This window comes from Columba livia, chromosome 1, assembly GCF_036013475.1.
Source record: "Columba livia isolate bColLiv1 breed racing homer chromosome 1, bColLiv1.pat.W.v2, whole genome shotgun sequence".
NCBI lineage: Eukaryota > Metazoa > Chordata > Aves > Columbiformes > Columbidae > Columba > Columba livia.
Window position 1 is genome coordinate 6,055,214 of NC_088602.1, and position 27,697 is coordinate 6,082,910.

The 27,697-nt window shown below is 37.4% G+C and overlaps 1 protein-coding gene across 1 annotated transcript in view; it reads right to left on the reverse strand.

The window, feature by feature from the left end:
* TENM4 (teneurin transmembrane protein 4) overlaps nucleotides 1-27,697 on the reverse strand; it is a 1,656,871-nt gene that overhangs the window by 770,512 nt on the left and 858,662 nt on the right. The window contains exon 6 of the mRNA XM_065029145.1: nucleotides 5,542-5,629. The gene's annotated coding sequence lies outside the window, so the exon portion shown is untranslated. The remainder of the gene's footprint in view (nucleotides 1-5,541; nucleotides 5,630-27,697) is intronic.

Sequence of the window (27,697 nt, forward strand, 5' to 3'; positions counted from 1 at the left end):
AGCGAAGATTGCTAACAGTGTGGAATCCTGCAGTTGTTGTCTTTTTAATTTCAGAAACAGATGTCTTTCGAGACTGAGCTTATGCACTAGTCTAAAATCTCAGCTGATATCTTCAGAATTCTGAAATAACACAGAAAAAAAAAAAAAAAATGCAACTTTTACCCACTTCACTTTCTTTCAAAGGTTTCTGCACATTCTTCTGTCTTTCTGTGTGAAGTCCACCACCTTAAAATATATGCTTTTTCCCCAGGTAGATTAGATTTAATCTAAAGCAGTTTTTCTTTCCCCCACCCCTCCTGTTTCTAGTTAGAGAATCTTCAAGAGGATTTGGGGAAAGGGTTTGCATTGTATAAAATCTGCTTCTCAGGTTACGAATCTAAATGGTGGTACTTGAGTTACCAGACTCTTACATGAATCCTGAGCATCTAAATAGTTTCTTTTAAGCGTAGGTGGGTGTGAACTAGTGTGTAACACAATCACCTCTACTTTGGTTCCCTTTTCTTCCTACAAGGTTGCAATGGGCAAAACACTCAACAGGCAATGACCCAAAACTGTTTTTTTCCACTCACCTTTAAAGGAATGCTCCAATTTCTTGCAACACTGGCAAAACCTGATCTATTTAATTTTTAAGAGAGCCAGGAAATCTACAGACTATCACCTTACCTGTAACTTCCTAGACTCTGTTAGAAGGTAATTGGTTAATCACTGTATTTCTTTGAGCTGAGTGAACTATTACTTTTCGAGAAGACATTAACTCAAATCCAAACATACCTTTAAAAAAACCCACAAGATTTCTGGCATTATACCATACAGCCATCATCTTAGACTGACAACAGTTGGGGTTTCTTTGAATGCATAACACATGTCCAAAACCAGTTAGCTTCACTATCACTTGGCAAAATTTTCCACAGAAATATACAAAAGTCCAATTTTCTTCAAGTTGAGTTAAAATTTTTTGATGAGATGTGTTTGTGTGGTTAAAGATGAAGCAGGGAAAATGCAGAAGGTACAAGAAATGTTTCTTTGAAAAATAGATGAAACCATAGTACTGCTCAGTTTTGAACCCAGCATTGATACTGTAAGCCCTTTTTGCCTCGTTGAACATGATTTATATTCACATTTATGTTGAAATATTCCACAGGGCTGTGTGGTGTTACTTTAACTGGTGTCTGTTATCTTGCCCACTAACCTCAACTAAAAAAACACAGCTTGCACTTAGTGTAGATGTACAAGAACACTTCACTAGTTGGCACTAGAAGTATTGTTCGATGCCAAAGCCAGAACGAGCTTCCCAGCTTGATCTAAACAACTGGAACAGTACCACAAGAGAGCTGAGAAGATTCAAATTCCAAGCAAATTTTGATGTATAAAATTGACTTCTACAGGTGATTCTGGACTGGAGAAACAGACTGTTTATCACCAGGCAGCAAATGTCCATATGTCAGAATAATAGCAATGATGATGAATGTAACTTTTCTAAAGTAAAACTGCATCTTTAAACATTTCCAGGGGAAAACTACACCTTTCACTCCAGCAAAAGCAGGATTAATCATTTCCCTTTGACCCAAGGTCTGTTATATTAAAGGAACCAGCTTGTAGTATTCAAGTTATTGGTGAGAGTTCCTAGCAACTGCCCTGAGTTGTTGCATTTAACTCTTTATTTATTGAAAATATTCCAGCTGCATCTATTCAATATTTATTATTATTTAACCCATAAAGAAATGGGAATTCTAAAAGCATTTTTGATCAATGGTTACAGTCTTGAAAAGCTTTCAGGTGTGGCCAACTGTGATTTCTGCATAGTGAAACTCTGCTTCTAACTCCACTCTCTGATCATTTGCAATTCAAGAAAATGTTTTCTGAAAGGATATTTGAATTTTTATTTTCTTTGTCAGTACTACTGCTACAGTTTCAGACATCAGACAGTGAAAGACCAGAACATGATACATATGCAATCTTGTAACTGCTGCTACCTAATGTAATGCTAATATTTTCAAGGTTACCAGCATTATTTCAGTGTTTTATTTCAAGCTGTTTCCTGTAATTACATAGTAGAGCACCTGTGCTGCATAAGCATCAAGGGTATTAAGGCCAGAAATTGTACAGATAAAAAGAACACTTATTTTTATTGTAAATTGATTTTTATTTTTTTTTTTTTTTAATTCAAACAATCCAGCAGAACAGTCAACACCCAAATTTGTAAGTATGTTAAGGCATGAGAAGCAGAAAATTAAAAGGTGAGTGTACAGCAGCAGCTCTAATTGGCATTATTGAAGCTGGTGAAGTACAGATAAAAAGCACAGAATTGAAAAGCTGGAGCTCAGTTCTAAAGAGCCCTTTTCAAAGAGATTTCAGATTCTACTAGTAACACAGAAAAGGACTATTGTAACTCCTTACATTTCTGTACAATTGAGATATCCAGAGAAGTGTGTCACCTGTCAGTTCATACACCTTTACAGCAAGGCATATAAACAACATCATTATTTGCTAAAAAGATTATGATTCCTAGTGTTTGGAAACAGAGATGCTACTTCTTGTAGTCTACCTATTGAGTTCATAAAAATTTTGCTTCCAGTCATAGAACTAATTCCTTGTGTATACCAAACAATATTATGCCAACACATGCAGTATACTGACTGCATATGATCATCACAGCTATTTTGTGGAATGTTCAGAAGCCTTCATATCCCCAGTACGGCAGTGATTTCCTGCTGAAAGCATCAATCTACAACCTAAATCAATGGATCCACCAAGTCTGATTGCATATGGAATATAGAGTCTGTTGACTTCAGATGGGGTATCTAAGCCACACCATTTTAAAGTAAACATTGTTCTTATATTTTTATTTTTCAACACACTGAGAGTGCAGTTTGAGAAATCTTTATGGTTGTAAATAAGAGACTCCTGTCAGTGATTCAGCTTTCACTGAACATAAATTGATACTCTTTACTCTTAATTTAGACAATACAGATTTTATGTGGTGCAAATTGCACTGATTGCCCATTATAATGTACATCTTTCTGCAAAATTGTTTTCTTTAAAAATAACAATGTTGCATCTGATAATTTGTACTCCAGATCCAGAGGCTACCACTTAGAGAGAAGCAGGATAGGAAAGAAGCCAGAAGATGACTTAAACCACACCTTTATCTCAACGAGGATGAGTTATATCTGACAGAAGTTTCATCAGCCTGTTCTGAGAGCCCTCTAATGACCATCTCCACAACACATCTAAGCAGTTTATTCCAGCACTTGTTTTATCCGGCCATTCCAAGCTTTCTGCTGCTGTCTGCCTTGGATCAACTTCGGTTTAAGGTTGCTACCATTTCCTCTCTCCAGTATGAATACATTGGAGAGAAGAAAGTATCTCTTTCCTTTCTAAGAGCCTATAGTGTATTTGAAGCCTCATCAAGCCTCTTTCACCGTAGAACATCTCAAGGAGTTCTACCTTTCTTTTAGGTCTCACTCGTGAACCTCTCACAGTTCGTCCTTGTTTCTCCTCTGAGGTCTGTGCCCAGCTGGTCCATAGCTTTCTTGAAATGTCCCAGGACAGACATTCCCTGACCAATACTAAACAGAGCAGAGGGATTCTTTTGCATTTTGCAGTCTGTACTTTTATCCACACTGTAAAATTACATTTGTCTTTTTTACAAACACATAGTATTCTTCACTTATATTCACCTGTGGTGTTTTATAACCCCCTGCTGGGGAGACTGGACACAGAGTTCATTCTGTAAAATCAGTCATAATTCCCCAAGAGAGCTTAAGTTTTGCTCAGCATGTAAAACTCTGTGCCCTCCAGTGATCAAAGCAGTCAGTGATCACACAGACTTCTGAGAGCAAGTCATACTCTAAAACAAAAGCGTTTAAAAGAAAATCTGAAAACCACAGGACAAATTATGTGCATACCTATGGCATCAGGTATCTAATTATCTCCCACAGTCAGATCCTAACCTTACTAAAGAAATCCTTCTTCCTTTTGTCTGGCTCCCCATCTTCCCTCAGTGTCTTTGGAGTTCAGTTGGTCTTATCCATTGGATATTAAATAATGTAATTTCTCTTGAAGACTAGGCAAAGTACCTTGGTGTTTGTACATCATATAACAGTTTACTATTCATCATGCATATCACCTAATTAGACAGACTCACAGACCCATTGAGTAAGTTAGATTGGAAGGGACCTTTGTCTGTTTAGTCCAACACCTGCTCAAAAGTAAGTCTAACCAGATGAGGTTGCTGTGGGACTTATTCAGTTGAGTTTTGAATGCTATCTGTGGAAATAAATATCCTGCTGCCAGGTAAATATTTGCATCTCTTCCTCCTGGTACCTCTACAGGTAATATGTGAAAATATAGAGCAAATACATTGTCCAGATATTTTCTCTCTTTCTCTTAAAGACTTAACAGAACAGAGATGACCCATTTGTTTTTATTACTGACATTTCAAAGTGGTAAGTATTTCAGTCACTGTGGCTAACATCAAATAAAATGTCCTCCGTATTCCATCAGTCTCTATAATACGTATAATTTCATGGAGCAGTCCAGCAAGTCAAATCTGGTGATTTCACCTTAGGCTTCTTCACTTTAAAGCCATAAATCTTTACCCTGTGGTCAGAAACAAAATTCCTAACAACATTTCAAGTGCAGATTGTATACCTGATCGATAGAAGTAACAAACAACAGTAAGGACAGTATTGGAAAGGCAAGAGTTAAACTAACTTCATTAGAAAATAAAGTTATATTTTATATTATTTCATTTTTTGTTAAGTTTTTTTGGAAGAAATTAGTCTTATCGAGCTTAATGGCTTTTAGTCATTCTTAACAGCTACCTAATGAGCTCTCCAATTATGTAAAGAAGAGTAATTCAATTCATACGTTACTATATCCCCTCACAGCAACACAGTTCCCCTCTTCAGAAATGACTCACTCGAGGTCATGCAAACCAGAGGTAGTAGCAGGACTAGAACTCAGGTATTCCTGGTTAGTGACCTTACAACTAATCCTTTAAATGATGTGTGATTTTCTTGATACTCTCTAGTTAAATACTTTTAATATCTGACATACATTTATCAGCTGTGAACAAAAACTGCACTGATATTTATATCCCCTCAAACATTCTTTAGCATCAACAACAAACCCAAACCACAACATTACAATAAGTACAATCAGAACACTCCAAAAATAAAAAACAGAAAAATGAGGAAAACAAAACAAAAAAATAGAGAGAAGCTTTCTGACTCTAGCACAAGCTTATGAACTGAACTTTGCACAGTTCTTACATGGGACCACCTGTAGATAAAACAGCCTACAAAGACTCATGATGTCCAATAGCAAAAAAAAAAAAGAAACGGAAAATGTTTTTTCTCGAGGGAAGATGGAATCATAACCCACTAATTGTAAAGTTAAAAGGGAAAGAGAACCGTAAATATTTAAAATATCTTTTTTTTTTTAGTAAACATCTAATTGAATATGATATAAGCCTTCCTTTTGATAGCTCAACATAAAATATTGCAAAAGACAAGAAAGCACATACAAACTACTTACCAATAAGGCTGTTTTCTAGGTATAGATTTCATCCAAAACTTATATGACACTCTGTCTCCAACAGAATCCATATACTGTTGTCAGAGTCCTATAAAATTATAAAGACAAAAAAAAACCCCATAGTTCTTTGAGGAATATTGTAAATAAGAAATACTAGTATGATATTGGTAAGAAATACTATATGCTACAAAGTGTAGGATTGTAACTTTAAACGGCATTTGCAAATAACACAGCAAATTACTGTCAGGTGGGTAGGTTTTGCTTTATCAGAAAGGTTGATTAATCTATATTATAGAAACCACATTCATGATATGAAATGGATAAAAACTACGCTGCATTCATCTATTTGAATGCAAAGATTTTTCTTCCAGTGCTGCTTAAAAATTTAATGGCAATCTCAGTAGAAAACTCAAAAGATTTTGAAAAATAAAAAAGTGTAATTTGTCTTGTTCTCCTTTACCTCTTTAAAGCTTATTCTGAGGTAGTTATCAGACTCTCCTCAGAAGCTGGTAAAGAAAGAGAAGCACATTTGAGAACAAATCAGGCAACCTGTGTGCTTGCTCCTCTCTTCACACAGGTTGTTTTGATGGACAGTTCAGATTGGGCTAGTTAACTTAGATAACATTAATCCCACCGACAAGAACAAGCAGATACAAATTAAATTGCCCATTTTTATTTCAGCTGTGTTCAGCTTTCTCATTCTTGCAATCTGTAGATTTCTGCATGCTTGTGAAGTTCTGCTCTCAGATGAGAGTTCAGGCTTTAATACAATTAACATTCCCCAAAGAAAAACATTGTTTTAGGATCAGAAATGTACTTCAGATTAGACTTCAGACACCGTTCTCAAGATCTAAGGTGACGAGAGAGGTAAACGAACCAATCTTAAGGCCCCTGTTTCAGAGTGAGGTATCAGAGTGCACAAACCCCTATTTATTCAAGACCTCTATTTGGGTAAACTTTTCATATCTTATGCATTAGTAGGACACATAAAGCTCAGTGTTTACAAAGAAACTGCAGTGTATGCAGGCTACAATGTAAATATTTTACAAGTGTGCAGAACCTCCTAAAAAAAAAAAGTAATCTTCTTTCACTTTAATGCATCCTTTGTACCAATAAAAAACCGAGAGCATGTAACTACTTCAGGCAAAAAGAATAATCTTGCCAAATACTAGACGGTTGCTGAGATACGGCCCAGTCTGCCTAATAAAGAACAAATATTACATTTCAATCTGCTTTTAGTGAGTCCAGGAGTATCCTCAGCCTAAATGCTCTTTAAGTATATTCTCCCTCTTAACACACACCAATTACAAGTAGTAAAAGCAGATGGTCAAAATAAATTAGAGACAGCAAACCAGGCCTCCCTCAGATCATCACCATTGGCAGATCTAAGCAGGAATACCAGCCAGTGAGTAGTTAGGAAGACCAGTATATGTTTTTTTTCTTTGCCTCCATCCTTTTCCAGAACAAAATTGGAGAGGCATTGCTGGTGTCAGAGTACTAAGTTTGCAGAGCCATAGAGAGCAGAAATCTGACCAGGGATACATAAAGTCCAAAAAACTTGCAGAGAGTATTTTGATTCCTTGCTTCTGCAAACACTACCAATACTTCAAACTTCCAGTGAAGAAAAGGGCTTTCATTCCCTGCACTAATTATAGTTGTGTGGTATGGAGGCCTTACATGTTTGTTTTCCCCATATATGTTGCTGAAAAGATCCAGCCATCACCAGGCACTAGAAGACTTAAAGCTACCAGATTTCTCAGGTCTGATGGAAGTAAGAAGAACATCTTGTGTAGTTGCTAGGCAGAAATTGGTACAATGGCTCGCATGAAATCAGAAACAACTACATAATAAGAATACCTGCTGCACAACATCTTATTGACACAACAGGATCAGGACAGTCATGACTTAGAGATGTCCATCTCTGAATACCATGTAGACTGGCAACCTAGCGTTCCACATCTGGATTGATGTCTAATATGACATCTGTGTTACTCACCAGAATGAGTTCTGATTATACAAATTTGGGGTTTTTTTGTTCATTAGTTTTGTGGGGTTTTTTTTCAGTGATGTCTCTGGCTCCTTCATACTGTTGTCGTTAATGGACAGTAATCCTAGACTGGGATTGGACTACATGACCTTTAAAAATCCCTTCCCATTTAAAGTATTCTATGACTATAACACAGCATCATAGACTGCACGCCTGGTGACAGTGGTGCACAGAAATTAGGTGGGTAACTGGAGAGAGGTAAAGTTTTTGTACAACACGAACAAAAGGTCCACACACTAAGATCACCCTCATTCCCAGTAAATCCTCTACAGGATTATCTCACCAAAGTGCAGGACACTGCTAGGAGGAAACTGGAACAAGCACAGAAAGCCAGTATGTGAAGTCACATCTAAGTAAAGTAGTTCAGAACTGTTAAACCAAGGAGCAGAGTAGGATACAGGCCTTACCCAGATGAATGTTATCTTTCAAAATACATATTGATCCAGCTTCCTGAACTGAGTAAAGAGTTCAATTCTGCCTTCCTTGAGATACTGCCTCAAACACACCTCAGACATGACCCTTATTCCCATACCTAAGAAAATGTGAGAGTTCATATAGAATAAATTAGAGTTTATAAGAAATTTTAGGAATTTCTCCAAGAGAAAGTTCCCTCCTATGCTGACTAGAAAGTGTAAAAAGTCTGATAATCCTTGCATAAAACAGGTATGCCTCACTTCAGCCATAAGAGCTTAGTGGGTCATATACACAGATGGGAATGGTGCAGGCTGTCTGTGCCCAAGCCAGGAAAGACTTCACAAGATAACAAGTAAGGCAGTCAGCTTTAGATGAAGGAGAAGAAATTAAGATAAAAAGAAAAAAAAAAAACAAGAATTTTCAAATGAATGAAAGGAGCTCATTCGTCTCTTCTCCCTGAGACTGTAGGCTAAGATGTGCATCTAACATAATCCCAGAGGAATAAGACACACTAAGGCCTTTTTAAGATGTGCTTTTATCAGGCAGTTTGTGACAGGTATTATGGAATAAAATGGGACATTAGGGATATGTGTTACATTAGAACATCTGCAGCTCTGCTGAAGCAGATGAGATAACTGACCTGCCTCTGTATTTCCAGAAATTAATCACAACAAGCACAAATTTCAGCAACCCAAAACTACTTATTGAAAGCCTTTTGACTTTCTGGTGAGAAATTAAGAGTTTGAACAATGATCTAAATGCATAGTTTTGTTACTGGACCAAAGTGACAGATCCACATTCCCCAACCTCCAAATGTTAAGTTTTGCTTTATATGTTTAAAAATGAGCTAAACAGGCTATGAAGAATAATAAGTCATTTGAATGCTGAGTGAAACAAGAGAGTGATCTCTGTCATCGAAGAGCGGTTAAACTTGCAAGTATGCCTGTAAAGTTTTGTGGGGTTTTTTTCTTCTACCTTTTAAATTGAAGACAAATTGCAGCCCACAAACATACACAAGTTTTCTATCAACTGGTTTATATTTCCATACAGACAATCTTTCTCATTACAGTTGGATTTTTTTCCCCTATTTATACTACTAAAAAGTGCAAATGCTATATGCTGCATCTAATTTACACAGCTGCATTTCAGATTTAAATTCAGGCATTTTGAAGTTCAGAATTAGGTATCTAACATGTCATGAGCATTATAAGATACCATTTGTTTCCAACCTGAATTGCATAATTAGGTAAGCTAGTCCCTGCACAACTAACGGCTATTGTGCTTAGACGTGTATCTTGAATGTCTTTTATTTATGATAAATAAGTCTTGTTAGTGTTTCCACTGCTGCTGAAGGGTTTCGTACCTCTTTATATTCTACTTTTCTTGCCAGTCTAACAGCTTTGTTCAAGACAATTAGTTTCTGAATACATTATTTTTATCCTTTAGACCCTGTTTTGGTGACTGGGCCAGTATTAAGGTAGGTGGGTTTTTACTTGCGATAAAGATGTGTCAAAAACATGTTTTCCAGAGCTTTGGGAAACCCTTCAATATGGGAACCTGTGCCACGTATCACAGAGAGAATATATTTATGCAATTCGGGCATTCCCAGACATCACCTTCAGTTTGAAATAACTTTTTATAGCATTTGAGTTTTCTTCAGGCTTGCTCAAATCTAGGAATTAAAGAACTGTGGAAATATCGTATCATCGCATATAACACCATTTGAATTAGAGTCCTGCTGTGTTAGGCATTGCACACAAATTACATCCAGATTGCCCTTTAGCCCTAATTGCTCTCAGTTTTTATTTATAGGTTTAAAAGAAGAGACAATCAACCATATGAAGTTCTAGTCTTCCTTAATAATTACTTACAGATACATCCCACTGAGAATAAAACCAGCTGCCATTTTCCATTATCTATGACAATCATTCACAAAAGAATAGAAAGCCACCCTCCTAAAACAGCACCTCTGACTTTCAGAGAAAGTGGAGTTTTGCACAAACAGCTTAAAGAAAAAACTGATGTATTCAATTGGAGTCCAGGAAGAGGTGAAAGTGATTTCTGAGTTATAATGAAGTAATAAAATAGTAATTTTGCCATGGATTTTAATGGTTACAACAACATAACTGCAAGAAACCTTAAGATTTGTTGTATGGAACATACGTATTGATTATTTTGCACTGAATTCTCAGGACTTACAGTCAGTGCTCTACTGAAGGTGCCTTGTTTTGCCATGTGGACAAGAACAGGAGGTAGAGCAGGGGTGGGAAGATGGATAAATAACTCTGCATCATGGTATCATTGCTAAAAGAAATATTTTCCATGATAAGTGGATGTTTGGAAGTGTGATTCAGACTGGAACTTAATTTTGAGTTTGATGATGTAATTTCTACAGAGATTTTTCTTAAATTAAGAAGCCAACATGTGACTTCAGAGAGTCAAAAAGGCAGTTCACTTGGCTAGTCAGTAAAGCCTCAACCCAATTGCCTTAGGATGGTGGTCCTCTGCCATTAAAAACAAAAGAGGGTAACCCACCTGGCCTTCAGCTGCTGTTCCTAAAGAACATGTCTGTCAGGGATGTCACATCATATCTCCCAACATCATGTAAATGGCCTGGATGTACATTCAGCACCTCTGGAAGGGCAACATACTCCCTTGTTCAGGCCTCCATATCATGCCCTAAATGTCTGTTTTAGGGAGAGCTCAGTAGTCTTTAAAATCACATGACTGTATTGATTAGAGCTGGGATTCAGATGCCCATCTATAGGTAAATATGAGATGTCCAAGTATGTTCTGCTTGACTTTCAGGTGCTGTTCTAGAGGGCTGTAGGCCTTCTGAGAATGTCCTGGATACACTTAGCTGAGGCAAATGGTACTAGAAACCTGGATTTAGGCAAATGAGCTGAATCATTGATCTCCGCTGTGCTGAGAGCTTAGACATGTAACTCCCAATTAAATACTCACAAGTAGGCACATGGATCTGTAGATATATAGGAATCTAAACACAAAACTAAATCTCACTTGGAGAGCTTGACTCAAGTTTGCCTTAATAGAAACACCTAGAATCAATTGAGATATTTTAGAGTATATGGCAAACCTACAGATCTGGCAGATATAACATGGAACCTATAGATGATGGCTGCATTAGCAAGGTCATCACCAGCAAAGACAAATAAGTCATTCTCCTGCTCTACCCAATGCTCATCAGGCCACACATGGCATACTGTGTTCAGTTTTCATGCTCGCTATGCAAAAAAGATGTGGACAGGCTGGAAAGGGTCCAGAGAAGGGCCACAAAGATGATTAAAGGTCTTGGAAGAGAGAGACTTCATCACCATGTTCCCATATTTGAAGGGTGGCTAAAAGAAGATGGAGACTCCCTTTTTACAAAGAGTCACATGGAAAACATGAGGTGCAGTGAGTACGAGATACTCCTGGGCAGATTCCAGTTGGACATAAGAGGGAAATTTTTCATTAGAATAATGAGCCATTGGAATAATCTCCCCAGGGAAGTGGTAGATTCCGCAACATTAAATACTTTTAAGATTCAGCTGGACAGGATGCACTTTTACCAAGGAGCATTGGACCAGATAATTCTTGTGGTACCTTCCAACCTGCTATTCTATGATTCTACGCTTTTTTCGGTGAAGCAGCTGAGGGCCAAGGCATCTCACACAATTGGGGCATCCTTGGAAAACTGCATCAAACTTTCACATCTACATCAGAAGAGGTGATTTTCACGCTTTGAAACAGCCTTTATTAAAAAAAGGCTGAGCTGAAAAGACAAAGAGAAACAACATATTTGCTTTCCCACAAGGAGTCAAGGATGCTTAAAAAGGCACCCTTTTTTGCAGAATCTAAGCATTTATCGAACAACTGGCCTGCCTTTCATAGTGATGACAGATTTCTGCTTCCTAAACCAAGGAAAAAAATCCAACAAACAACTTTCTGGATGAAATTGAATAGATTGTGAAGATGCTGCATTTCAAAGAAATAAGATTATACTCTTCAAAGTATGGTGAAACTCCTGGTTATGCTGAGTTTGCAACTTGGTGAAAGGCTTTCCCAGAGAGGCTTAATTTAGAGGAGCATGCTAGATTTTCTGCCTGTGTTGTCTTTGAGAACCTTTACTGTAATTTATTATTAGTTTTTAAGACATGTTAGACCTTTATAGTGTTTATCTAGGATGGGGTTAACAGTCTCAGGCATCAAGGTGACTCAGCATTTACAGGTACTGTTTCAATATAAACAGTTTTAAATATCTACAGTGACTAATTAGAGAGGTACAATTGGAAATCAGAAAAATAACAGAACAAAGCAATGCAAAGTGTGTGGTCACTGCCTCTCAGTAAGCTGTAAAGATCTCTTCTATGACAAAAGCCAAGCTAATGTAGCTTCGAGCAACATCAGAGATACAGATGATACTTGATAAATCAGCCCTGCTTAAAGGAGATGTCTGTTCTCATTTTCCTTCCTGTAACCTTTAAATAAAAATAAGTGACATTATGACTTGTACCAGAATCTCTAATGAAACTGAAATGCTGTTGAAATAACTACCTGGCAAATCAACATACGTGTATGTATATATATATATATATATATATATATATATAATTTTCCTGCACCTTCCCACTTAGGCACCTAATTTCTCCTGTCTATTTTGTTATTAAATCACACACATGGATGAGGGAAAAGAGGAAGACAGACTAGGAGCACAGCATGAAAGACATTAGAGCTTTAAAGCAGATGTAATGAAATAAAAATCTGGCCTTGAATTCTCTTCTTCCACACAACTATCTATTGCAATTCAAGTTACTCTAGGGACCCAGGTCACCTGCACTTTGATTCCTCTTTAGATTTTTTGGCTGACAAAGGAAGTGTTAGAACATTATGTACTTCAAAACAAATTTATATTTACATTTTTTTTGCTTAAGCATTACATTAAGTGATATAAAGGAGCAGCCACTGTTTAAAGAACCTAACAATAGGTATTTAAACATATTACTTTGATATATCTCACAGAGGGATATTCACAAAGGCTAACTTAAGACTTGGACAACTAATTTCCCCAGGCTTCCATTACAAACAGTTTAGGGAAGGGATGCTCCAGAGAGTAATGCAGATTAAGAGAGTAACTTTTGTTAGCTTTTCTGACTGTTCCCCAAAGAGTATCATTTTATGACTAATTGACATCCTCAGTCAATTCTCTTACAAACAAACACCTACCTCTAAACACACAGACCACATAAAATTGGTCTCTTGCTGGCATTCTCAGCGCTCTTTCACAGTAGCATCCATTCTTTTCAAGTTATTATGATTATATTGCAAAATACCGCTTTAACAGCAGGGTTGTGGTGTTAAGCGACACTCAGCACTTGAATCATCACCGCATCACTTTTTTCAGCATCACTACCTTGAAATGTCGAATCATGATCCACCTACTTGTTGGCCCATATTTAAAGATATCTATGTCTGATCAAAAGCCAGGTTAGGGATGATGCTTCTTGAGCTAACACTGCATGAAAGACAAGATCTCAAAATGCTTTAAAAAAAAATAAAAAAATAAAAAAAAAATAAAAAAAGGATTGGACAACTCTAATACATAAGAACTTACATTCACACATCCACAGGGAAATCCAAAAAAGGGTGATCCTTGGGATGGTGAAGAAAAATACACCTGTGGTCTGTGAAACCTCCCCATTGTCACTGTTCCTTGATGTGAAAAATAACTTTTCTCCTTGGAGTTTCATATAGCATGGTAAAACATTCATGAAGCCACCTCTGGTAAGACAACTCAAAACCTGTTTTCTAGTGATGTGGAGAGACATGTATGCATTTCCATGACTCATATGTGCTTTCAACAGAAAGTCTTGAGCTCCTTGTCAGCAGTTCAGATCTTCTCCTGGGTGCTTTATAGATTTTATGTGAAGAGAGGGATTGACAAACTGCATGTGGTGATTTATCTGGTGACTGTAATGATTCACTCATGTATTACTAACTGACACTTATAGTGTCAGTTAATACCAATCCCTTCATTAAATGTATTTACTGGCAGGTAGTGTTGGTTTACAATAGTTAGAAACTGGTCTCTAATGCTGCAAAGAGAAGGAAAGCAAGTTTCTTATCTTATGTGCTACATACCTACAAAATGAAACCAAAAGTCCTACTTTTTTTGCTGTTGTTGTTTTCTGTATTAGTTTCCTGTAAAAAGACTAAAGCTCTGTAGTTTATGTTTGTATCAAAATTAGTCCAAGAGGCCAACTTTTATCCTGGAAGAAACAGCAACACAGAGATTTTAATTGTAAGTATTTGAAAATATTAGTAGAAGGAGAAGGATGACTATGAACATGGTGGAATCGAACTGAAGCTCTTTGTGATTTGAGAAAATCTCAACAATTTTACATCTGTCTCTGGGCATCTTTGTATTTTTTAGCATCCTAAGCACTGCGAGTGGGAAAAAAAGCAAGACTGTTATTAGAAAAAGACATTATATCCAACTAATGAAAAAAGAGCTTGGGATTCCTGAGTAGGGCAACAGTGCAAAAGTCTACAGCAGTGTGATTTCCAACTCTGATTTCCAACTCAAAAGTTCTTCAATCACCATTCAAAAATGTTTGAAATGCCAGAAGTTTTGTACCTATTCAACGCCATAAAGATATCAGGCTTCCTACAAGGCTTGTTTCCAAAGGTTTTCAATCTGAAGAAGATTTATTTCTACAGTTAACAAGGAGGGACAGCAGAGACCCTAAAGAGAGATTCATCACACCTAAGTTAGACATCTGCATTGTAGCTAGTCACCCCAGGCTCCCTTTCCAGTCAACAAGAGTGAACAGTACTGTTACATTACAAGACATCTGTCTCTTTTAGACCTCTTCTTTAAAATGACATGCTTTTCACCCTAAAATCCACTGTTTCTCTTCTTTGATTATAGCTAGAGTCTGGTTAACTAGCTCAGATAGTAGATGTTAAAAATTGGACATGGAAATCCTACCGCTGCTACATCCAAACCCTTCCAGAGTGTGCATGATGTACATGTGTACATGGGCTACATTCCTCAGTATGAGCTGCCATGCTGAGCATACAGTAATGTGTTGCTGAAGTCAAACTTTCTCACAACATCTAAGAAAAGCAAGATGGTTGAGTTGAATGCAACTGAGTGCTTAAAAATAATATTTAGCTAACTAAATGAAATTCATTTTTCTTGTCATAACTGTGAATGGTTGTGACGGACAGACATTTAGGCAACTTGATCTTTTACAGTTTTTTTGAGAGCTCATAAAATGGACCAGAATAATATCTACTGTTAAGTAGGAGATATATGTCAAGACTTCTAACGTTTTTTCCTCCGTAATTACCTTCACATCTATAACAGTGGCAAGATTTTGCCTCTCCCTGCTTTGCATGGCCTTAGTGGTTCAACCCTTTCAAACATGTGTATTCTTAAAATGTATCTTCTTATTATCCCTTAGGTATATTTTTATTCTCCACCTAGACTGCTCACAACTATATTCATTTTTAAGAAATGATATTTTACATCCAAACCAGAATAAGACAAAATTATTGTGTCTTTTGTACATATCTTCAAGAAATGAGAAATATGCTAATTTGGAGAATCATAGAATCACAGAATGTGCTGAGTTGGAAGGGACCCACAAGGATTATTGAGTCCAACTCCTGTCCCCACACAGGACAACCCCACAGTTCACACCGTGTGTCTGAGGATGTTGTCCAGTCTCTTCTTGAACAATATCAGGCTTGGGGCCGTGACACCTCCCTGGGGAGCCTGTTCCAGTGCTCCAGGACCCTCTGGGTGAAGAACCTTTTCCTAATGTCCAACCAGAACCTCCCCTGGCACATCTTCCTGCCATTCCCTTGGGTTCTGTCACTGGTCACTAAAGAGAAGAGTTTGGCACCTGCTCCTCCTCCTCCCCTTGTGAGGAAGCTGTAATCATGATGAGGAGTCCCCTCAGTCTCCTCTTCTCCAGGCTGAACAAACCAAGTGACTTTAGCTGCTCCTCATATGGCTTCCTCTCCAAACCCTTCACCAACTTCGTAGACTCTTCTGGACACTCTCCAGTAGCTTTATATCCTCTTTATACTGTGGTACCCAGAACTGCACACAGTATTCCAGGTGAAAAACATTTGGAAAAAAAACATATTTTGTCATTAACTACATAGAAACTTAACAAAATCAGGAAATCCTCTCAGATGAAGATGGTTAGAGGCTAGAAAAGCATTAGATGGAAACATCAAATATGCATGTTCAAGTAAATGCTTTTCTCCTTCAGTCTGTTTACAGCCACTGCTGGAGAAGAGTCACTATGCTAGATGGGCACAGGTTCTCCAGCTCAGTGTCTCTCAACATAAATTGCAGAGCTGAGGATGTACTAAGCGAAATGTTGATCAAACAACACAGAAGACTCTTGCCAGCTCTAATCCAAATCACTTCTCTAGCTGGAAGACATCAGTGTTATTCTTTGTTCTCTAACATTGCTTCAGATGTTCTTCAGGTGCATACTTCATAGCAAGAAAATATAAATATTGGAAGTTCTACATAGTTCTAAGCAGCCCAGTTCAAGTTTGGCCTTCTTTAAAATGTTTGTGACTCATTAAGTAAAATCAATAACATTAATTAACATTTGATTGTTAAGAAAGGCTAAGTCCTTGAACGTTTTATATACCATCTTTTAAAACTGAGTTAAATGAATCAGTTCCTAATATGTACAAAATGGACCTAAATAAAATTGTTTCTATGTGCAGATCAATATCTAAACACTCTGTACTTACTGGGTTAAATCAGGAATCAGTAAATTAAGCGGGCAGAATGTTTGTATATCGATTGAGCTAAACTGAATAATTTTGTATTGTATTCTTAAACAGAAAGATTAGGGTGTATTATGATGGATATTCTTGTAGGATAAAAAGAGTTGCCATCTCTTTTACTCTTTCACCCAGACACTGTAAATAAAAAGCAAGGAAATCTTCTGATTTCCAATTCTATTGATTCGGTCTGCAGCCTGAGACTATGTATTCATCCAGTATTTTCAACACTAACCTTATGAGTCTTTTTTTTTTTTTTTTTTTAAAGATTAGCTAGATTAGGAAAAAAAGAAGAATGACTAACTCACTGATCCTGACCCAGTAATAAAAACCTCAATCATTACTTTCTCTGTCAAATTTACAGTTTTCAATTACAACATTTATTTTCCTCAATTGGAAAAAAGGAAAACATGGTAGGGATTATAGTGTAAAATGTAGCAACAGTGTCCGGAACTAAAATCTGCAACGAATCAGGTGGTAGTGGGAAATGAATGCCATTCATCTGCTGTATTGTGAAGACTTGTGTCTCTATCTTACATTCTGGAGGATCATTACAAGAACAGCCTAATTCTAGTGCTCCAGATAACTGTCTCAAAACCTGTGTTTGAAAATAAGCTCAGGAGGGTAGAAATGTGTCACCCCTTGTCTGGTACACAGGTGGTCTTGCACAAAACTGTTGCTGCGATCTCATTACGTGCAAAAATCTGGAGAGTTTCTGAGTAATATGAAAGAATGTATTTAATATCTACAACGTCTTTGCACACTTAAAGTCAGAACAAACTGTTAAAATACTTATCTAATCTCTGGGCAACCATGTGACAAAGAACTTCACCTCGCTAATTCCTGTATCAAATTTATAGCTTTGGTTTGAATGCACACAGGTTTATTTGAAAGATATCTAGTCACAACTCTTAGATTTCAGGTGGTGAGGAATCCATTGTACATCTACAAAAGCTTTTCCAAAGCATAATTAGCTTTACTCATTATATGTACCTTTTTTCTAGTCTGGGTTTATCTAGCATCAGCTTCTACCCACTGAAACTCATTATGACTTTCCAGTAAATTAAAAAGTCATTGCCATCAGATGGCTTTCTTCACTTAAGTGCTTGTAGACCATGATGAAACAACCTCTTAAACTTCATTATAAAATAAATTGATTTAGAATTTTTACTATATCTACTTAAAATACATTAACTGCTTGTTGAAGTTATTAGGAAGCAAATATACCAGAATATTCTCTACAGATTTCCAGAATACCTCTAGTGAGTCATAAACCAAACATCCGTGAATGGTAGTTCTTTCTTGAAACGTGGGATAACAGAGTGAAAACAGAAACTGCAGAAACTGCAGAAACACTTTCTCACACACCTTATTATTGTACACAGGGACTTTCTCAGCCTAAAGTACATTTCAGAAAGGAGAAGCATGGTTTTACATTCTTCAGCTCTAAATTTCTTCCATTCTTTCTGCCTCCTGAGTCTAATGGGTTATTTTCCAAATGCTCACAAGTTCTTGTCTTTTGAGAATGGAAGCAGATAAGCTCTCTTGAAGAGTTTTGGAAATCTTGCTCAGAAAATCCATTCTGTGGTTCCCTTGCAGCTAGTGATGTTCAATCTTCTGTTAATAAGAGAATTTCCCCATCTAATATTATATATAGGAAACATATAATCTAAATACCAGAGGTTTCACACATCTATAAATTAAAAGAATCCAACTCCCTCACTCTGCAGATTGTTATCCTATCTCGCTATCCAAAGCACATTATAAACCCTTTTTGTTCTTTTCTCTTGGAACTTATGCAGGACCTGGGTATCAAACAGTTAGCTAAGAGTTACAGTTCGCTTCAATAAGCCCTATAGACTCTTTCAGCTCTATCTCGATCCATAAATTGTTGTAAAACTTGTTATTCTGAAATGTCTCCTCCAGCAAGAACATGCCTCAAGAATGAAAAATAGTTGTCACTAGTTTTGAGATCAATTCATGGCAACAACAACATATTCAAACTTTGAATGGTGTTCAGCTAAAGCTACTCCTTGCTTCCAATGTCTTCTACTAAAAGTGTTTGCTAAACACCTCATTTGGGTCGATCTGACTTGGAGCGTAAAATTATTTTATATATCTATGGCAGTATTTTGAGCCATGCAAGAATCAATATGCCTTTCTCCTTTGTGATGGTATAGCACAAAGGCTACTAATTTACAATAGTCATGGTTTGACTGTTGTAAGCTGTTGCTGAAGATTACAAACCTATTTATGGTTAGTGCTGTATATTTGGGCAAGAAATTTAATTCTGGGCAATCCTGGCTAACTTTTATAGGTCGAGTCGAGACTGTCAGGTCTGAGAAAATAAAAAAGTCCCATAATTTGGAAGGTATTTTCATTTTAGCACTTTATTATCCCTTAATATGTTTTGAGATGTCTCTGAAGTACCAAGTCAGAATTCCACCATCCCCTGCCTTGGTTTTAGAGCAGAGGTGGCACTGTGCAGGTTTCAAACTGGTGCAGTTGTATCAGGGTATGAGGTTTCTAGGTCCAAAAGTAGAAAATAACTTGCCTTTCAATGTGTTATGCCGTCTTGGAACTTTTATATATATATAGCTCCTATCCCATAGGTTTTGATAAGTAACAGCCTCAACTACTCCTTCAAACCTGATGGAAATTTCAAAAGTTGTGTTGTGATGCTATAGGTTGACAACATCTCACAGCTAAATTGAGCAAATTTTATTTTTATAGGGATATCCAAGTATTTAGTCTGTTCACCTTGTCCCTCATGCTTGCTTTAGGTTTGTTTGCTAGGTTATTATTTGAGTAATACATCTATTCATTAAAACACGAGTATGGTGGCACAAACAGTCACTTATGCCGATTTGACCTGACAATGTCTCTTGCATCCTTTTTCCTAATACTTTTTTTTAACTATTTCTCTTGACACAACTCCAGCTACTTCTCTCAGCTTCTAAGTCTCAAAGCTACCATCTGGCTTGTATTTTGGAAAAGCTGTTCTCAGTGCAAAATCTCCCTTATTTGCCACTCCAGCTAAGATTTCTTATACTCCCTACTCCTACTATCTTAGAGATGCTGATAAAAAGCAACAACAAATATCACTAAATGAAACTGAAGTGAAACTTTATGGAAGGAAAATAATTCATGGCAAAGATGCTGAACAAATTCGAATTTAGTTCAAACACTAGCGATTTCCTTACTTGAAATTAAAAACAAAACCAAAAACCACAAACCCACAAAACCCCCAAAAAACTCTTCACCCCAAAAATAAAAAATTCCACCTCATGTAATTCTGCAGCAGATGATAGGGGGAGAAATACTCACTTCATCATGACACTAGAATACTTGAGCCAACATCCTGCTTCCTGCTGTTATACTACTAGAGACTATGGCAAAATAATTAATAAGTCTTTCAATTTCATACATGAAACAATAAAACTAATGAATTTTTCTTTAGAATGTTTGTATTTTTATTGTAGCATATCAAAATATCACCTTTAACTTCATTTTTTTACAATTATTTTAAGAACAGGGAACAAATTATCATTACTTAGAATGGGGTAATGTAATATACAGTACTTCTAAATCTCTGCTTCTGTAAAGTTCAGTGTGAGACTAGTGGTCTACTCTACATTTAAGATAGGACAACACTGGTATGTAGAATAACATACTCTATGCCATGCTGTTATCTGTTTCTTTCCCCATTTATTCAAAAATATTTTTTCTAACAGCAGCTGCACGTTAAGCAAAAGGTGCTATGCGTAGGTATGCTATGCATAAATAGCATGTATTAAGGCTGGATTTCTAAGAGCAGATACTTACATCAAGGATAACAGGCAATAAAGGGGGGAAAAGAAAATAAAGTGTTTCAATTGCAAGGTCCATCTATTACCTAAAGGAAAAATAACATCACTTTCCTGTGAAAATAATTCCTGTTTGAGAAACAATGTGCAAATCACAGAATAATGGCTGCTAACTGAAAGTTCATTCTGCTAAGTATGAAGATGCATGAATGCAAAATGTGATTTTGACTGCTTGGACATTAGTAGTCATCTTGTTTCAAGGCTAGATGTGAAGTGTTATTCTGTGGCTGTTCTGTTCTTGTCTCCTATATGTTAATTTCTCTTTCTCTTTCTATTAATCCTATGAGGAATTCATTTCATGAAGAAAGGGATAGGCTGTAAATCTTAATATCTTATGAACTAAGTTGGATCTCCAGGAGACATTGAATCCTCATCACCACCAGCAAGAATACATTTGCTTTACGTCTGCTCCTTAAGGCTGGTCACACCTCCAGCTAGAACACGGTTGTTATCTGGCTTATATTGCATAGACTTTGACATCCCAACAACTTTATCAACTGAAACAAATCACATTTATCTTAATGATTTGAGCTCTGTAGTTCATGGATTTTTAGGAAAGAGTGGTTAGTAGGTTAGATGGGGTGGTTAATAGGTCCAGAGAGGTTCTCCTTCCCCTCTACTCTGCCCTGGTGAGACCACACCTGGAATATTGTGTCCAGTTCTGGGCCCCCCAGTCACAGAAGGACAGGGAACTGCTGGACAGAGTCCAGTGCAGGGCAACAAAGGTGATTAAGGGAGTGGAACATCTCCCTTATGAGGAAAGGCTGAGGGAGCTGGGTCTCTTTAGTTTGGAGAAGAGGAGACTGAGGGGTGACCTCATTAATGTTTACAGATATATAAAGGGTGAGTGTCATGAGAATGGAGCCAGGCTCTTCTCGGTGACAACCAATGGTAGGACAACGGGTAATGGGTTCAAACTGGAACACAAGAGGTTCCACTTAAATTTGAGAAGAAACTTCTTCTCAGTGAGGGTGACAGAACACTGGAACAGGCTGCCCAGGGAGGTTGTGGAGTCTCTTACTCTGGAGACATACAAACCCGCCTGGACACCTTCCTGTGTAACCTCATCTGTGTGCTCCTTCTCCAGTGGGGGGATTGGACTGGTTGATCTTTTGAGGTCCCTTCCCATCCCTAACATTCTGTGATTCTGTGATTTTGTGATTCTGTGAGTTTTTGGGAGACTGTCAAGTAAAATAATCACATTACTTGACCATGGGCTTGGCAATTATCGCTACTTTTGCTGGGTTAATACTCTGGTATTCCTGTTGGACCACCTCTGTGAGCTCCACAAAATGCAAGACTCACCAAAGTAAGGAATGCAATGCAGATATTAAGAAACTAGAGCCACCTGAGCTGCTGTGGCCATATAGCATGATGCAATGTGAAGAGCTTCTAGCCTGAGTTTTGAAAGTGAGATAACCATACCCAGACCTCTATCAGAGAAAAAAAAAATTCATTGAGAATGGATGTCATAAGTCCTGTTATCTTACTACCCTCTGAAACTCTTTGTGAATTGGAAGGCTAAAACTGCTCAGCAGATCTTTTTGAAAGGCAGATTAGAGGCTGTTACTGTAAATTTTATATATTTATACATCTGTGTGCAAATGTAAAATATTATCTTAAATTAATGTTTTCTATAAAGTACACAAGATCATACAGCGTTGTTTTGCGTGAAGGCACAACACTACATAGGCTGTAATTTAATGTAAAGAGACTCTTAGAACAATGTCATATTTCTCTGACAAGCATACACTTTTGCAATGTATTAAAGCAAGGTCAACTCAAACTTTACATTGATTTTCCTGAAAAATGCCAAGAGGCAAGAAACTGTAACATAACATCTCTGTTGATTTTACACCCAGGCTCTCATAGAAGGAAAGGGAATTAAATACTCAGTGCAAAACTTTGCCATAAATATGTATGTAGAATTTCTATTTGTTGAGAACTACCTAAGGAAGACTTGATTCCCAAGTTGTAAACTTCTATTTACCTTTATAATGGGTGTTCATGTCCACATAGTAACATAAGTCTGTGGACCTGTTGGAGACATTCCAGAGAAGGTCACAAAGATGGTCAGAGGGCTGGAGCACCTCTCTGATGAGGACAGGCTGAGAGAGTTGGGGTTGTTCAGCCTGGAGAGGAGAAAGCTTCAGGGAGACCTTATAGCAGCCTCCACCACCTAAAGGGGACCTACAAAAAGCTGGAGAGGAACTTTTTACAAGGACATTTAGTGACAAGACAAGGCGTAATGGCTTTAAACTGAAAGAGGGTAGACTGAGATTAGATATAAGGAAGAAATTCTTCCCCATGAGGATAATGAGGCACTGGAACAGGCTGCCCAGCAAAGCTGTGGATGCCCCATCCCTGGAAGTCTTCAAGGTCAAATTGGATGCAGCTTTGAGCAACCTGGTTGAGTGGAAGATGTCCCTGCCCATGGCAGAGAGTTGGAACTAGATGATCTTTAAAGCTCCTTCCATTCCAAAACATCCTATGATTCTATGCAATCAGCACACAGTATTTTACCATCAACACTCTTGCAATTCTGTAGGGAAGAAATTCTTGTCTTTTTTTTCACTGAAGCTCACATTGATTAAAACATTCAACGTTAGAAAAAAATTAGAGCTGTCCTTTGCTCTTCCACTTCTTTTTTTATAAAATTATTTTATAATTTGGGTCAAACTGCGGTTAGCTGCTCCAGACCAGTACATCTATTTGTTTCAAAAGTCTACTGTGAATATCCTGCTGTGATAAAGTATTGATTTGGCATATTTTGAGAAATTTAGTCATATTAGCTGGGGTGCTGTGACTGACCATACATCATGTATTGTTAATGAGAAGTACACAAAGTTACTTGAAACTCTTTCCAGCAGTCGAGAAAAGAGGTATCAAGACAGTTTTCAAGTAAACATAGAGACCCCTGCCCTAGGCATGTTGATCTTAAAGTGGTCATTACTGACACAACCACAGGTCAAGCTGGAGAGACAGGATGGGATTTTATTTGGAAAAACTGGCATAAATCTAAATCTGTTGTTTCTCAATACAGTGAAAGACAAATTTATATTTAATGATATTTCATAGGGAAAAAAAAAAAAAAAGTAGAAGAAAAGATGAAAAATGTAGTCTTGTAGATGACTAGAAGAAAAAAAAAAGAGAAGAGTGGGAAGAGAAAAGAAAGAGCTGCTCAACAATGTGGTGAAAACATTAGCTGAAGACCAATCATGTGCATGAGTATTTTAGTGAGCAGGGAGTTAAAATTGAACATCAAAAGAAAGAGAAGAAAAAAGTAACTGGTGGCAGATCACAATAAGGAAGCTGAACACATTGAAATTAAACAGAGTATAAAAAATGGGATTCAGAAGAGGAGCTTTTGCCCCTAAATGCTACTTCATATGTGCATTCATAGAGGAAACAGTATTTAATGAGAAACTCCTTCATCTTCTTTCATTAGGAAATGACAAGTTTCATTAGAGGAATATTTGGTGAATTTTTTTCTTCTCTCCCTGCCTTTGGTAATTCAGCCCTGTTCATGTCACAATCCATTTTGTCTTGGGAGAATTTTCCTATTTCTCACAAAAGGAGCAAGACACCAGGTCTTACTAACAGAAGGAAGTCGATAGGATGGAAATGGAGGAAGAAAACTTTGCTAATACAGAGGGAAAGAGTAAGCAAGAGTTAATGAAGCTTCATGCAGAAGAGGAGAAAGACCAGGAGGGAGAAAATAGGTACAATTAGAAACCAAGAAAGTTCGAGGGCTAATAAGCAAGAGTTCTACTCATTTTTATTTGGTGGGGTTTTTTTGTGTGTTTTGTTGTAGTTGTCTTGTTTTGCTTTTCCAAGGGCTTCTTTTTGCAGAGGATATATGCTAAAATATATTTTTAAAAGGTCATTGTTTGATATATTTAGAGACAAAATGTAAAAGAAGTGAAAACAAAATTTTTGAGCTGGACTGGGTCACTGGTGTCAGTGATCAGAGAGAGAACACATGATAATATAACAAATAAGTTAAGAAGTCAGAGCTAGACTATTATTTCTACATTAAAGACTCAGATATCTGGCAAGCCACATTTATATTAAAACAGTATATTGAAATGCAATACAAGCTGCTGTACATGAGGAAATCCTGGGGAGTTTTTTGTTTGCTTTTTTTTTTTTTTCTCTTTTTCTCCTAAGACCTTATCTTACACATTTCCAGATACAATAAACAAATATAACCAGCAGAGGACTCCATGAGAAATCCAGCTGATGCTAGCATGGGCACAGTGACTCTGGTCCCACTGAAGATTGGAACACAGCAGCTGATGGAAAGGTTAGGAGAATAAGGTAGTAGCATTAGTCAAAGGTGAGTTTGATTTAAAATAAATTAAAATAAACTTATGTACAGTATTTTGAATTAGTCTTTATAAACAGTACATAATAATAAATCCAGGTTGAAAAACAAAACAAAACAAAAAAACAAAACAAAACAAAACAAAAAAAACAAAAAACAAAAAACAAAAAAAACCCTACAAGCATCAGAAGAAAAAAAACACTAAGAATGATTTGCAGTTATGTTAATTTTTTAATGCTTTTTAATTGAAATATTATTTATAATGAAATAGGAACTAGTAATCACATTTTTTCTGTGGAACATGTTGAACTACAGAAAACTAAAAGAGTAGCTGCATTGTCAGCCGAGTGCAAACTGGGCTGATTTCTCCATTCCTTATCTAATCCTGATAAATAATAGCTTACTGAATTATTACAGCATCTGCGTAGGCAAAAGCGAAAATATCAGGACTAATACTGTGTCTTATGAGTAAAAAAAACCTGGATGAGCAATCATTGCAACTGATATTTTTACTTTGTTTAGTCAATTATAAACGCAATTCTAAAAGAAGGTGGGTGTTGTTTGTTTATTTGTTTTTTTAAAAAGAAACAAAGTCACAATACTTAAATGAATTTCCCCAAATAATTTTAAAAAACATTACCAGAGCTATCATTCACACTCTAAATTCCTAAATCTTCAACTATCTACTGGAATTGCAACTGGCCTAACTGGCTAAGTTGCATCATTTTCACTAAAATAGCAGCATTTGAACAGTATTCCAAAATAAGCTACACAGCTTTTTGGAAGAAACAAATGAATTATACATCTTAAATATCAACAAATATTTATACTGCTAACAATCTGCAGCTTAAGTGGTCTCTAGAAATTTAAAGAAAGGACATATTGTAGTACTCCATGAAAAACTCAATAATAATTAGAATTCCTACCAGGCTGTTAACTAATGCAGACATATTAAAGTGTATTTTTAGCTGAGCTTATTATGTTCTAATAAAATTTAAAGAAGCATAGCTAAAGGCTAAGAAGGAGCAGCATCTGTTCTATTACCAGCTTTACACTGTGCCGTGCCATTTAGACACTGCCAGTGTGTAAGTTTTCGAAATGCTGCAACAAAGTTCTAGATGAATCTGCTATTACTGCTTTGCAAACAGTCTGTGTATAAACCTCTGCTTTTAAATTCTGTGACACAGCTTTTCTGGAGGGATGCAATCCTAAAAGTAGCAGCCCAAATTATGGACCTAGCTCAACAAAAGGAAAGGCACTTAATCCTTGAGACAGACTGCTCAGAACCCAGCTTCCACTATGTGCATCCCTGAATGAAGCTGTGGCACTCTCTTTGAGGTCCAGGCTCATTAAAGATTTTTTGTTGTTGTTTACAATGTTTTTTTACACCTAACCTCTAACTGCTGTATGACTGGTGTCCATTTAATGACTGGGAATCTCCACTTCTAAATGGAGATGGAACAAACATCCAGTGAAAGATGATTAGTTTTGCAACTACTGGTGTACAAGTTGGTCTGAAGGACAACTAATTTCAAGGCAAAGAAGAACCTGGGCCTTTACATATAACTTGGAGAATTTACTATTGAATGGAAAAATAATTTTTTTTGCAAGCATATAAGTGACTTGCATGTTTTCACCTCTCCCTTAACATCTTCTTGCAGGCTGATAGAATCAGCAAGTCTTGTCAATGCCACATCTAAATCATGATGGGCTTATTCTCATCTCTTTCGACATCATTGGTGCTTGACAAGGTGCAAGATCTGAGGGCACACCAGAAGCGTGGAGCATGATGAGGACCTCAGAGAGTGTCATTCAGACACCTCAAGGAATGTCTCCCTTGGGTTGTTTCACAGAAATGGTATTATAATCTGAGAAGCTGTTCCACTAGATTTGATTTCCTTTAGGAATCAGGAAGAAACAGAATCTAGTTGACTTCAGGCAACAGGGTAAAAATTTTCAAAGAGTTCTTTCTTCAGGAAGGCAGAATGAAATAGCAGTCCTAGTCATGCAAAAGAGCATGAGAAGGGCTCTAGTGACTTTTGGGAAGATGCACGCACAAGAATGAGTTTAATGATTTGTGAAGTATTAAAAAGAAATTATTTCCATTTTTGTTTATTTTATTGTTTATTGTTCAGTACATGAACATGTTTTATTACTACATCATTTGCATACAATAGCAAAAAAAACGAAAGGAAGGGAAGGGAAGGGAAGGGAAGGGAAGGGAAGGGAAGGGAAGGGAAGGGAAGGGAAGGGAAGGGAAGGGAAGGGAAGGGAAGGGAAGGGAAGGAAGGGAAGGGAAGGGAAGGGAAGGGAAGGGAAGGGAAGGGAAAGGGGAAGGGAAGGGAATGGAAGGGAAGGGGAAGGGAAGGGGAGGAAGGGGGGAGGGGATGGGGAAGGGGAGGGAAGGGGAAGGGGGGAGGGAAGGGAAGGGAGGGAAGGGGAGGGAAGGGGAGGGAAGGGGAAGGGGGGAGGGGAGGGGAGGGGAGGGGTAGGGGAGGGAAGGGGAAGGGGAGGGAAGGGGAGGGGAGGGAGGGGGAGGGGAGGGGAGGAGGGAGGAGAGGAGAGGCGAGGAGGGAGAGGAGAGAGAGGAGGAGAGGAGAGGAGAGAGAGGAGAGGAGAGGAGAGGAGAGGAGAGGAGAGGAGAGGAGAGGAGAGAGGAGAGGAGAGGAGAGGGAGGAGAGG